We start from the raw sequence: 15,097 nt of genomic DNA on the forward strand, positions 1-15,097 counted from the left end.
CACACACACACACACACACACACACACACACACACACACACACACACACACACACACACACACACACACACACACACACAAGTTCTCTCTCTGGCTCTGTTTTTATATACATTTAATTAGACAATTTCCTTCTTTGTAATAGAAAAAATTTAATTAGTGATAAATTGAAAATTTTTGAATTATTTTATTTTATTCTACAGTAATATATATATCTGGACATTTTAATAAAATACGTGCAATGTAAAAGAAAGAGAATCCCCGATTTTTGAAATTTTTCTTATTTACACAAAGAGCCAGAGAGATCTACTGCGTAGACCTTTCAGCTACTTTATCTCGGCTCAGTCAGTCTGTTTTTCCAACCTTAAACTTTGCTATTCCGAAACTGGGTGCACGATGATCTTTATGGACTGTGATTTTTCAACTTCGCCATTTTTATGATAATATAAACAAGTTTGTTTAAATTTCAACTGATCAGTGTATTTAATGTATACAAATAAATGTGATTGTTTAATCATGATTTTTCATTGCTTAATATATGTATTAAATAACGCTTTTTCAAATTAAATCTTAACGAATGTAATCTATAAAAAGTGTATAATACATTTTATATATGTTTAACGCAGAGATAATATAGTATTTTTTAACAGTCATACATAAATCATCGACATATCGATAATAAAAAATTAAATTGCGAATTTAGTATTAGAAAGATTTTAATGCACAGCTTTGACATCTTTCAACAATGATTTACCTTTTTGACGTTCAAATTGATCAAATTGCAAAAACACATTGGCTATTCGAGATAATTGCGAAAGCTTCACACATGAATCAAGAATTATTTTATTGTAACTCTGTGCATTGAACACATCATCGCATTTTGAATTATTGATGGTTTTTTCTACTTTGAATTAATGTGATTTTATATTATTAAGGGACATAAATTGAAAAAAGTATACCGTGTATTTTGCTAACGTAATCTTTGATGATTAACAAATGGGCAATAATAGGTCGATATTGTCGTCAAGTTTTGCAACTTTTATTGGCAAAAGTGACGAATATCGATAGATTTAATCGATGTTCTCTGTCTCGTTTGATTCTTCACCTTATTCGATTTTTTTTTGCGATTCGTCCGTCATGTATGCAACTGCATCACTTAATATTGAGTTGCTTTTTTTATGTAAATAAGTATATTTATGTACATCATAGCATGTTATACCGCGGTAGATTGTAAAAAGTTCATCGACATTCAAAACCTTTTTTCTGTATCAATGCCTGTATGGTATCTACATTGAAAATTGATATCTTTTATTAATAATTTTCCATTGTAGATACAGTTTTTTTTCGAAAGATTGTGTCATTAAAGTGAACTTTTTGCCTTGAGATTTTTATTGTATAGTATAGAATACTTTCCGATTTGTATGATAGAATACAGAATTGTTAGAGAATGATTTTAATTTTAATAATTCCCCTCAATTGCAATCTGCGAAAATCTGTTTTCAAATTAGAGACTATAAAGAAGTAATTTTTGCGATTAAAGTATTTTTCCATCGTAAGTCTTTTTTTCTGCATCAGGTAGTATATAATAAATATACCATCTTATGGGAGGGAACATTGTAAATGCAAAACAAAGATATTCATTATTTAATTAATTAGCACGTAATAAATAATAAGAATTACTAATAAATTATGCATGTGTTATGTGTTTACATATAAAAGCTATATTCTGTATGTAAATGGATATATCAGAGTACTGTATACACTATTAATTAATTAATTTCGCATTTTGCATTGTATCCGTAAACGTCGTTGTTTGATAAACGACGTTATGTTTTAAACATCGATATTCTGTATTATAATTATTCATTATCTTATGTAAACGCAATTACATTACTTATTAGAAACCCTACTTGAATTGTTATATTACAATATACGATAAAAACGTATATAAAATGTCATTGTATAACGTATGGTAGTAATTTTAAATATTTAGTGCAATTTATATACTTGACTATTGTTTGCATCATATTGTATTGCATAGTTTACGGATACAATTATGTACTTCACGTGTTTTAAAATAAAATGTGGAGAAATGTAGAAATACATAGATTATCAGGTAACTGTAATATGTTAAAGAGTTACAAAGAAAACTTAAGTTAAAACAGTAAGTCATAAGCATTAAGCAAATAAACATTTTGTATTTGTTATGTTTTTCTATGTGTTATGGCCTTTAAAGTACAGAATTCTTTTGCTTATATGATTAGACAATATATATCTTACGAAATACATTATTATTTTTTGTTTTGTATAGATTTGCAGATCTTTGTTAAAATATAATTGTCACTTTTGATACTTAGTTAACATGTAATTGTCACTGTTTGTTGTAAATTATAATTACATACACTTTTTATTTTTTGGTAATAAGATCATTATTTTTTGCTGTAAATAATTTTTATTATTACAAATTTATTTTCCTAACTTCGCTTTGAAACAGTATAGACGCGTTACGTATGGTCTATGAAGGACTTCAGGGTACGTTCTTTAGGTTAAACTATGTCGACACCGACATACTATTCAAAGTTTAACTATCGTCTAGTTGCATTGTGAGGAACAACTCCAGACAATGCGTTCACTTGCCAAATATTCGGCAAGGCGAGCCTCAACGCGCCTTCACAAGTTTCACATTTCATATTCAGTAGCATAAGAGAATACAATGTTTGCATCATCGGTGCTAAAGAAAGGATCGATCATGATATTATGTTAGTTAGTATGCACGATCATATATGAGATACATAGTAAATAATTCATATTGTTTCCTATCTTATACGTGATAAAAAATATAATATTTGGTCCACAATAATTTAATTGCAACAAAAATTCTTAATTAGGAATATTAATTTTGCTTATTATGAGATTCACTATTATGAGAAGATGAGGATAATTTAACTGCAACAAAAATTCTTAATAATATTACATCTTCCTACATAAATCTATACTAAACTTTTATCGTTGTATCACTGTCAATTTAAAATATATTTAGAGAGAGAAAAAGAAAGGGGGAAGGGGAGAGAATTATTTCTTTTTCGGTAATTAATTGCATTTCTTTCAATATGCCAATTTATAAATCTTTAAATTAATATGTATTAGTTTTGAAACGGTATAGTTACCCCAATTAAATTGTCTCGGATCCAATTAATGGACATCAATGAGAATATAATAGCTAATAGAGAAATTAATTTATTTATACACATTTATGTGACTTATTGCTTATTTATTCAAGGTGACATGTTATCATTATATTTTAATAAATTTTCTATCCGTTTGGATATTAGAATTTATATTATCTAACAATTTATTACTACGAATATAAAAAAATATCAATGCTTTATATTCTCAAAATAATGTTTTTGTTTTTCAATTATCAATGTTACATCTCAAATATCCACAATAATTAAAAAGAAAACTTTAAAAGAGAAGAGCCTGTCAGTGCCAATCTCTTGGCGTTCCAGCATTTTAATATTTTGAAGAAACCAAGAAACTTTGTGCATTGTATACTTGCATCATTGTGTTTTGACAAGCTCAAAGAAAAAATTTAATTACATCAAGTTCAAGTTGAGAAGAGCCGAATATTTTTGTATTTACAAAAAATGATAATACTAACGGTCAGAGACGGCGTGTCCTCAAGTAAAATCCTAATTAACAGAATTCATTGTAACCAAGCTTTTGCGTATTTTAACAAACGTTTTGAGTTGGGGCGGTAACGTTCGGTATGAAGCTCCAAATCGCGAAAGTTTGTACGAAACATTCCGAACGTTACGATCCTAAGTACCGTGTAATGGAATTAAATGGGCCCAACGGATCCACCGCTAACATTAGTTCTATAATTTATTCCTCGGTTGAAACACTGAAAGTTTATTATTTCAATGTTCCACAACATGTTATAAGTAACCAATATCATTTAACAGGAAATTATAATTAAGAAAAAGCATGGTATTTCGAAGATGTTTATTATCATATTTTATATTACTTCCTTCATACAACAGTAACCGTGAAAAATGTGAAATATATTGAGATATAGTAAATTTATGGCTATGATAGAGAGTTTATATTCACGTGATAACAGTTAATGATAGAATCTTACAATCATTTCGACACAATTTTAATAGGTATCAAAATGTCGAGGGGCATAACAGTTTTTAAATATAATAAGAAAAGTTTAAAGGGCTGATCAATTAAACTGTCCGAAATTCGCACGTTCAAGCGTAGTAGTGAAGGCGTTTTCGAATGTGATTTTATTTTTCATGTTAATATAATTTCGTACACAACTAAAATTATTACAGCTTCAATATTTAAACATTATAAATATCGACGTTATAATAGTTTTAGATGTATGTAAAATTATATCATGAAAAATAAGATTACTTATATTTGCGAACATACACATAGTAAAGTGCTAAAAAGAATGTAGGACAATCTTCAGAAATGTTTACTGTACAGGTCCCGAATTTAAATTGCCAAACTTCGGGAGCGTGTAGGGGATCGATAAACTAAGAAAAAAAGTCCTTTAGAGATATACTTGTTTTTGCTTCGCTTTGAAGAAAATTGCAAAAAAAAAGACAAACCTTAATTTTCATTTTTGACTTTACTTATTTATTACTTATTAATTCACTCTTATTTATTCACGTTGTCACTTGCTTAATGTAGATATTGTTCAAAATGTTGGCCTCTTGCAGCAATGCACGCATTGTATCTTGTACAGACAAACAGTGTTGCAGCCAAACACTAATCTGGTCAACGTATTGACTCGTCGGTTCGGTACTCTCCTGTCTGGAAATTGGTACGCATACTCTCGCACTGCCTCTGAAGCATTATCGCTTAAGTCGTACACATTAACGTAAACAATAATATTCCGCTTTGAAAACATATTCTAAAATTACCTTTTTTTTACGATTTTCTTCGAAAAGGAGCAAAAACGAATATATCTCTAAAGGACTTTTCTTCTTAGTTTATCGCATATTCCTTATGCGCTCCCAAAGTTTGGCCATTTTAATTCGAGACACTCTGTATATAAAAGTTTAATATATATATTGACAAAATAAGGAGGAAAATCAGAAAAACAAAAACAAAAAGAAGAAACAAACTTAAATAAATCGTTTGACATTAACTCAATCTAAAATACAGCTTTGTTTATCTGAATTAGACATCTGAATTAGAACAATTGGAAAATTCCAGTTTTTATAAAAATAAAAACAAGATCTGTTTTTAACTTCCTTCCGGCGCCTCATTCGAATACGAAGATAGGATCTGGGTCGCAGCCGCTGCATCCTAAAGTATCTACTGTTTTGATAAGATTCAATATGATGTCATTACTCCACCGACCACCGTCGAAAAGTTGATTTTTCTTAAGAATTCCAAATCACGTTTTTTATGTAACACGTTCGTCTTTGCTTAGTAAAAGCAGTGTTACTACTATCTATTACAACAAACTTTAATCTGCATACCGACATTTATTTTGACGAAGTTTCCTATTATAGCTTGTAGCTATAGTTGCATGTTTTGGGCTGCGTTCCTAAACGTTACCCGAGTGCCTCCATATATCGTTTTATTCTTGTTGCTCACCCAATATTAAACAAGAATAAGATAATACACGGGGACAGTAACGTTTCCGAACGCAGCCCTGTATATATCGATTTATAATCGGCGTATGGTTATTTGATTATTGTTATAGAAATTGATTTTGAATTTTCTTAAATCGAAAAATATTGTATATATTTATTTTGTATTATGTATACATATATATCGAATGATCGTTATTTATTTTCGTGATTTAATTTTTTCCCTTTGATCTCTATCTATTTTCGGGACTAAAAATTAATTCAAGAACGTCAATAACCAATATGAAATCAGTTGTTTTAAGTAAATTATTCATGGCAAGTATATGAGTTATATTCAACAATTTGTTGAGATATCCGAAAATACTCTCTAAGATATATTAATGGGGGTATATAATCAGGAAAAGGCTCTCACGAGCTTGTCAACCGGAAGCAGATTGTCGACATCTGTATTGGATTATTGATTTTACCACGCGGCTCGTTCTACACTGATGTTTCCTCGGTATCGTTCCCTGTATCGACATCCCGGCCGTCTTCCATAATGTACAATATTGGTGATATCCATACTGACAACCGGAGCCGGGGATTATCGTTGCGTTACGAATAAACCTGTCTTGTCAACAATGAAGACTCAGCCTTTAATACCAATGATGCGATCGTCGGTATATTGATCCCGTATTTTGAATTAGTTGCGCTTGGTAGAGAAACTAATTGCGAAACTTATGCTTTGTAATCCGTATCCAAGCCCATTTAATTGTCATCCATACATGAATGCAAAATATTGGCAGTGAGATAGAGTCACACGAAGAAGGGTTTCAGAAACCTTAGTTGAAATATTGCATTTCCATTTTATTTCATACGTGCCATCTCTATTTCGAGTGCTTTTCAATTTATTTATTTATTTTTGTCTCTCTCTTTCTTCTTTTCTCTTCATTTAAAAGTTTTTATTGATATTTTTTTGTAAAATAATGAATATCAGAGTTTAAAAAATCTCTTCATATTTATGACAACTAAAAAATATTGATTACTCCATGAGACTCATTGTGATTAAATCCAAAAGATTTCACAATATATGTATAAAGAATTTAAAAGATAAATAAAAAACCATTTCCACAGCAATTTGTTATTTGAGAAGGTCTATGCTATTCGGCTAACTTTTCTTTCGCTTCTTGTAATATAGTGCAAAACAACAAATATTTTTAAACGTTGAAATTTAAACTTTATCATCAATATCGTCATTACTGTAACAAATAGGTACTACGAGTAAAATAAAACGGCTAATTCAATTTAACGTATTAAAAGAACCAAAGAGTTCTGTCTTGGATTCCCAAGACTTGTATTTATAATTATTTCTGCTGAAGAATTCAATTATCTGGACATTTGGATAGTTTGATAAATAGATAGACAAAAAATTAGCTTAACATTCGTTTTTTACACTGCGATATTTCAATCGCAAATTAATTAAAAAATTTATATGTTTATTTTAAAATTAAGTCTCGCGGTTTGACAATTGATTTTTAAGAGACGATAATATATGTACATACTTTCAAGCTTACTTAATTTTAATCTGTATTAGAACTTAATATAGAATTTTATTCGTATATAATTTTATTTATAAAGTAAAAAATACTCGAAGACTCAGAATTACACATATATTAAAATACACATATATTAAAATACACAAAAATAAATAGGCGATAAAGTATAAAGTTATAAATAGAGTTCTGTTCTAGAATCTGACGCGAAAGTCTATAAAACAACCTTCAATTTTCGAATTTTATAACATTTTTCAATATATCTATTTCATAACACGTTAAACATTTCGTGGTGACAATAAATCGGTCCATGCATGTACGGCTTTGGCATTTATTCGTATTTTGCCTACCTATAAGTGCAGTGATATAGGCAAGATGGTCGCGCTACCGTCCACGCAGTGAGACTTGAGACTGACTGGCGAATGGACTTGTAGTTTGATAACGTACGGTCTGTAATGTAACGAGGTTACCACGTGTTGTGTTGTCATTTGCATTGCGAGATTCGAGTCGGTATAAGGTAGCGACGCGGGCTATTCCATATGTCACCGCGCTACTCATCGGAATATGATCGAGCCAACTATCACGTCAGATGTCAAATCAAACGTGATTATATATCTTCTACAATTAACTGACTATTAATTACAAGTATAATCTATAAAATTTGCTCATCTTATTTTAACAGTTATCTTCTCGATAGATATTTGCTATTTTGAAAGAAATGATAGGCGTATATTTTTATTATAGAGTTAAAGATGTATTGTTATGATACAGGATGACCATTAGGATTGTGTTGAAAGTAAATTGTTATATCTTTCGTTTCAGTAATCGTTTTTATTATTAGGGTCGAGTATTTAAGACTTGTCAATTTCATTTGAGCTATTATACATGTGAATTTTTGAGTGTCAGCATAAATGCATTATTATAAGGAAAGATGCATGTTTTTCATTGAGTGCTTCTGCAGTAGAGGCAAAACTGTACAGAAGCATATTATAGATTTCGTAGAAAATTTAGAAAATTTAGATCCAAAAAAAATTTTAAGCGAAAGTACATTTACAAGGAAAACATCGCAAAATGTCAAATTCTGATTGTATAAAACTTTGTTTACATGTAGATAGAGAGATGAATTTAGAAAATATTAGTTTCGAAAATATTAGTATGGTGGAAAACGGTTCAAAGAGTGCATTCATTTTTATTTAGCTAAATCGGTTTTTTCATTATAAACTCAAAAACTATTCAAGATGTCAAAAAATGTTTTATATAAAAATTTTATAACAAATTCGCTCACGCATTAATAATAGTTTTAAAAAATAATATTTTCAGAAAAATTCTTAAAAAATTTTTAAACTCCTTTTCTTCGATGATTCATGTTGACATTTATACATTGGCTTATACAATTATTCAAATAAAATTGACGAGTCTCAAATACTCGACTCGAATCAGAAAAACAATCGTCGAAACAGAGAAGAAAAAATATAACGGTTTACTTTCAACATAATCCTAATAATTGTCTTGTATTAGTAAATTAAACGTTGCTTACAGAATATCGTGCTTATGAACTATTTAATTCATTTTCTCAACAGCGACTTTTTATCAAACGTATAATAACGTAAAAATGTCCTCAATCTAAATAATCGTCGATGCACTGTGTGTAATAAGAATTTGGCAGTGACGAATTTACTTGTACGTAAGAGACATAAATCTATAACGTATAGTTCTCGTATTATGGAGCAAGCTTGCATTCGTGTGTGCGCACCATCGTGTCGCAGCAATTATATAGAATACCATCGTGTCGCGTTTGAGCGCGTAATTTCCTAATTGCGGCTCTGAAATCGATCGATCTGATGATTTGATCAAATCACGTGCGATTGAGATGTTTCAACGTCAACGAGCATTTAACGTAATGACGTTAATCATTCTTTTCTTACGCGGGAATGACTTACATTTGATTCTTCCTTATTTGAGGATAACGGAACTTGGTAAATCAAAGTACTAAATACCTAATCAAGCGACGCGGTAGCGTCGCGATGTCAAATGCATAAAAATACAAAATGGCCGCTTGATCACTTCACGTATGAACATTATTGCGTATATGTTCATGCCGCTGCCAAATTCGCGACTCTAGCTTTATCTGGAATTTTAAATAAATTTTAGATTAAAATTACTCAGAAACTAAAACCGCAATCAAAAATTCAAAAACACTTTTATTATATAATGTCATCGGTATCGGATGCCGCGGCCGGTTCGACGGCGACGACGCCGGGAGTCGGTGATGTTGTTTTCAAAAATTTACAAAAATTAGTGAAATCCCTAAAAAAACCTCTTTAAAAAGAAAAATGTATAGTATTGTACTAAGTATACATATATACATATATACAAATATATATATATATATATATATATTTGATATTTAGAATTTTGGTTTACAATTAGTACAATAACTGATGCGGGTCTGTTTTGTAGAACGAGTCGGATTAAATAGAATGGTTTGCGCCAGAAAACATCTGGTACATCTTTCCATAATTCTGTTTTTATAACGTTATTATGCATAAAAAGCGGTATCGCGTATTCTAGTGGCAAGCCGCATGAGATGGTTAACGTACCCTTGGGTCTCATGTTGCGCCGTCTTGTCCGCTTACGTAAATATTTGGGGTGTAATATTGCTAAGCTATCTCAATGTGTGTGGGTGTGAGACTGGAAAGATATTTTATATTCGGGAGCGCGAGATATTACGACACCCTTTATAAATCCGCGATTTTAACGAGTTGACACTGTTGACAGGCGATAAAAACAGAAATTGTCGATGGGACCAAAATCGTCGATAGAATTTTTCATACCTACGGTTAGGAAATGCCATATTAGGATTGCATGAAAACACACATTATGTGTTTTCCGGAACTGTGAGATTCCAGGAGAGAATTCTGGAGGAGAGAACATAGGAGGGAAAAAGAGCGTCTCGCTCTTGGCATATTAATATTCATGTGCGAGTTGTGTATTTTTATGCGTTGAAAACATAAGCAAGTAACTCATATTCGCAATATCGCATACAATTAAAACTACTGCGTTTGCAATGTGTCACCTCCGTGACAACGGCAATGTGAGATACTCCGGGGGATATAACACCGGTGCATTCTATATAACAGCACCGAGACAACAAAAAATGTCGTAAATTTTATCGCACATTTCTGAATGTTATTTATTTCGCTTGTTCCATTGAATCTTTCTTTTCGCGGTGAGTTATTTTGTGGCTATTTTGTTCGGTTCTTCGTAACTGAAAATAATCTTTTTTTCTCATAATTTCTTTCGCGATCGGCATATAGAGGGTGATAATTGCGTTTAGTTCTTTATTGAAATTGTAATCGGTAGCCTCTTCGAAGCGTCATAACCATAACGTTTCTTCGGTATGCCCAGGAAATCGGTATGCTCAAGAGCGTTTAAAGTTTACTTTCGAGATATCATCGATTGCACGAAGCAACGCTTTGGAATATGATATGCTTTGCGATGCAGGTTACCAATCAAGTGCACCGAAACTTTAAACTTTTTGCATAAAGGCGCCACATCGCCTTTAGCGCGAGTCTCGACTCTTTCATCTTTTGCTCCATAAAGTCTTTTACGTTATTCTGGTCTAGCAAGAGCGTAAATAATGCTTACACTAAGAATACATTCGTGAAATATACCATTGCCACTTGTTGACTCGTTCGCGCGTTATGTTGTGTGCGACACGTTAATAATAGCGTGGCAAAAGAGAGACAACGCGCTTCCGCGTTCGTCTCTCTTTTGCCACGAGTGGCAACCCTTAGGGAATTACTTTTCTCTTTTCGTCGGGTAAACTTGGAGAAAGGCTTTTCGTTCGTATCCACTTTTGAGTCGATTTTTATATCCATACAACAATCCAGGCACGCGATGAAGAAGCACACGCAAGAAAAAATACCAGCAACACCATGCATCCGACCATTAATCACCGTGAAATATTCCGACGCGACGGAGAGCAGGCTGAGCAGGTTACCTCTCTGCTCACTCTCCCTCTGCCTTTGTTTGGCCCGCTCGGAATTGTATTGTACATCTTGTACGATGTAAGTAAGTAAGTAAGTAGTACGAGGAATTGCAGTTTGTCTCGGATGAGTTGCCTGCATGTAGGTAGTTACGATAGGCGGTCGACGAGGGTATCTGCATATACCGCGGGAACAGTGTTCCCCATCGCCCGGGGCTAAGCTACATCGACCAACGCAGTAGTCTAATCACGATGCTCCAATTACAGATCAACAAAGTATTAATTGGACGTTGCAGCATACATCGTGAACATTGTAAGTGTATTTGTGTTCGCCGTACTGACTTTGCGTTCCGTTCCGCCATACTGACTTTGCCGTGTCTACGGTAATCTTCAAACTTGAAATGATAAGCTTGCGCAATATATTATAATATGTAACATATATTATAAGAGGATACTTTGAATTGGAGTAAAAAAGACAAAGTGTATGTGTTTTTTAAACAAACTTGCTTGTCGTTTCTTTTGACGATTCGTGAGATAATCGGAAGATCATCACGAGAAAAATGTCAAGTATTATTGTGACTACATTACGTATACTCGTATTTTAATGCCATAAAATTTATTGAACTTTTTCACATCTTTGTCGATTTTTTCAGTTTACATTATTCTTCTCTGTACTAGTAGATTATTCATATTTTTATATAGGATTTTTGAGTTTGTCGTCTGCCAATATTAGCTCTTTGCATGATGGAAAGGATAAACATTTACTTCATTTCGTGTGGCGATGGTAACGATGCAGAATTAAATCTTGTGAAATCTTTTTGTGCTTACAAATTTAATCGAAGAGAAGATGATAAGTTTAGAAAATTTTTTAAATTTATTATAAAATTTACTTTTCTTTATTTCAAACAATTAACCTGTGTAACATATTATTCAAAGTTTCATGATCTTATTAAAATTCTCTTCAAGAATCTTAAATACAATATTAAGAAATTTAAATTTCTAGTATTGATTGTGTTTCTTAAATACAATTTTACATAATTTATGACTCTGTGGATTTTACATTATGACTAAGATTATATATTATCTATTATTGAATTATATTTTTTTTTTACATATTGGTGAGTGTTCTACCGAGGTGACGTATTTGCTTGCTTTTTATTTGATGTGAATTTACAAAATTTATAATTTTATTAGAACGATTATGAAATTCTGTTCAATCGGCCTTTCAACCTTTTGGTAACATCTTTATATTAAGTAAATATCTGCAGAGGGTCTAATTCAAAGACCGAAACATGTAATATTTCAATTATAATTGTTTAGAATACAGTATGCAATATTTCGCTTTTTAATATATAATTTAATTTGTTTTTGACCCTTATATGCCCTATTATTAAATTGCTTTCGGAAGAATCTTAAAATTTGTTTGTTTAGAAATTAGTTTTTATAAGAAAAAAGAAACTTGCATTACTATCTATCGTAGAAGCCTTTTACACTGCTTCGATGTAAGAAGATCGTTATGCAAACGCTTGCACCTCGGCAATTTCTGAAGTGGAAACTTGCCTCGCTATATTTGCCTCGGCGCGGTGTTGAAGTGCGCGCAGTTTCCTCTTCAGAAACACTCTTCATTGTCGCTATAAACTTAAACGTCATGATCAACTTTGGAGGTTCTACGTCTTTCAAAGTTTCTCGACGCTTTTCGGCACCTCATATGCTTGGCGACGTTGGGTATCAAACGCATATAGTAGAAATTGCAATAGTGAAAATTGTTAGATTGAATAATTCATGATTTCAAAATTTTAATTTTTAATAGATGTTTTTATAGCTTCGAAAGATACATATTATTATGTATAACTTTCTTTTTCTATCATTTTCTAGTTTTTACTTTCAATTCTTTTAATTATTACCAAACATTAAGAGTGATTTAGAAGAGATATTGCCTACATGTCTTCACGCGCGCACGCGTTTTACAGATTTTATTTTTAGAAGGCATTCTTAAAAAAAGAAATAGTTGAGAATCATTATATTTCACTGTAAAACATCCAAATTCTTTTTGAAATACGTACGTGAAGATTTTTTCGCGCTGAACACGATGCTGTCGGCAGAATTTTAATAGTACGTTAGGATTTTGAGTAAATTGAGATAAAGTGGATAAAAAATAGCATTTTTTGCGTAGCACATCAAGGATTTAGTAAATTTAAGTGATTTTGGCCCTAATTTACTAAATCTTGATTTGCTACGTAAAAAATACTATTTTTGATTCACTTTATCTCAATTTATTCAAAATCCTGACGTGCTACTCAAATTCTGCCAATGGCATCGTGTTTAGCGCGAAAAAATCTTCGGGATACATACTATGACACTTCTTGAAGAGAAAGAAAGAGATTTGTGTTTTTTTTATCAAACATTATTAATATTATTAATATTATAATGACTGATAATTTTATAATGTCATACTAGAAATAAGAAAAAAAAAAATGAATTTATGAAGTCGGTTTCAGACAAGGCAAGCGAAAGCGAACAAACATGAATAAACAACTGCTTCAATGAATGCAAGTACGACGCAACCGTTCACACTCATTAAAGTAATTTGTTTATTTGTGTTTATTTGCACTTATTTAGTTGATTTAGATTCGGTTTCATGATACATATTGTGTTACTGAACGTGTTACAAAATAGCAAAATGTACATAATTTTTTTAAATTTTGAAGTCAGCAATTTTATTCGCCTTCAAGAGTTTATAATACGAATGACGAAATTAACACAAAATTGTTAGTGTAATTTTTTCAAATCCTAGATATTTGAATTATCGATATAATAAATCTTTTATCCTTTTATTTTATCCTTATCAAGGGCACTTTTAGCCCTTTTGTGGGGCAGTTTCGGTTCAAAACCGTCCTTCTCTATTTACTCTGCAAACGACTTCCTTTTATATTCACGGTCCTCATGGATTAAATTTAAATTCAGTAAGCCCATTTGAATTCGCACCGACAGCGCTTTTCCGTAGTCGCACGACAATGTGTCGTGTTTCGATGCGTCCAATAGAGGCTTTATTGCCGATCTGTGGTGTGTATGTATTCCACGACCAGATTTCGAACCAATGCAATTTCCACGGCTACACGACACAGATAGTAATAATGAGTAAGAAAAACGTATAGAAATAAGTGGAGAACGACGGAAAGTGCCATGGCATAGAATGACGTTTTTGCGCGCATTAAAACAAAATTCACAATATTTCACGATACACCATTGTATTTTGCCTGAAAAAACAAACTTCACATTGCGAATGTAAATAATAAACTCTGCTATTAGTTTTCAAGTGAAATTTTGCATACAACACACACTCAGTCGACACAATCTGAAAGTAACATAACGTCATATAACACATAGTGTTATACGTAACAGTTATATTGTAGAGTCCGAAATTATAAAATTGACGTTATGTTACTTGTAATTTGTGTCGACTGGATATATAATTAACATACAATATAATAATTTATAAAAATTAATAATTATAAAATCTTTAGACATCTTATATAACATTTATAAAAATTGCGTGTTAATTTGTGTTAAGAGGTACCAATAAATAATTTAATGGTTTGAAGCTATTGATTCAAGTATAGATATAGAGACGTTTTCAATGTATAGAACAAGCTATTCACAATTCTAGCGGGTTTAGTCTATATACTTGATAGGTATATAGTGTTCTGCTTCAACTACGACGCGGGCTTTGAAAAGGAGCGTCTCGAAAGCAGTCACTCATGGCACTGTAAATAGATTCGCGTACATATTTGAAGTTTACATTTGTTGCTAGACCGATACAATACATTCTACATATAAAACATATTGCATGTGAGATCCAGTTCTCTTAGGGATTCATGCAGTTTTGAAACAAAAAACTACAGAGAGAGAGAGAGAGAGAGAGAGAGAGAGAGAGAGAGAGAGAGAGAGAGAGAGAGAGAGAGAGA

This window comes from Trachymyrmex cornetzi, unplaced genomic scaffold, assembly GCF_001594075.2.
Source record: "Trachymyrmex cornetzi isolate Tcor2-1 unplaced genomic scaffold, Tcor1.1 scaffold646, whole genome shotgun sequence".
In the NCBI taxonomy this organism is placed as follows: Eukaryota; Metazoa; Arthropoda; class Insecta; order Hymenoptera; family Formicidae; genus Trachymyrmex; species Trachymyrmex cornetzi.